Source organism: Nestor notabilis, unplaced genomic scaffold, assembly GCF_000696875.1.
Source record: "Nestor notabilis isolate BGI_N333 unplaced genomic scaffold, ASM69687v1 scaffold21785, whole genome shotgun sequence".
NCBI classification, from domain to species: domain Eukaryota; kingdom Metazoa; phylum Chordata; class Aves; order Psittaciformes; family Psittacidae; genus Nestor; species Nestor notabilis.
This window is the reverse complement of record NW_009928241.1, coordinates 10,203-10,778: the sequence shown is the minus strand read 5'-3', so window position 1 is coordinate 10,778 and position 576 is coordinate 10,203.

Genomic DNA, 576 nt, shown 5'->3' with positions numbered 1-576 from the left:
CGGCACCTAACCCAGCATCTTCCCACCAGGGAAGGGCTCTGCCATCCTGGCAAGCTGGCACTGCCACAGGACCAGGGTGGGCAGAGCTGGCAGCATGGTACTGCCTGCCCCAGTGTGTGTCCGTGGTCTCGGGGCTGCCAGCACCAGTGCATGTGCCTGGTGTGAGCATGATGCACCCCCTGCTCCCAGCCTGCAAGACAGGACCCTCGCCCTCCCCTGCAGCAGCCCCAGACCAGGCAGAGCCCACCAAGTCCCGCTCTCCTCTCCTGCTCCCCACCCAGGCTGGCTCAGGACAGCCCTTCCCAGGTGCAGGGGCAGGGGCAGCGACCCACGTCCTGTCCTGTCCCACCCCACATCCACACCTTAGCGTCAGCTGCAACCCCAAACCTGCCAACACAAACAGTGTTGCCTGGGCAGATCCGAGCACTGACATCACCCTTGGACAGGGTGGGAAGGGGTGGGACAAGGGGGAATGGCTGTGAACTGACTGAGGGTGGATTTAATGACAGGCTGATAGAGCTGGGCTTGTTCAACCTGGAGAAGAGAAGGCTCTGGAGAAGACGTCAGAGCAGCTCC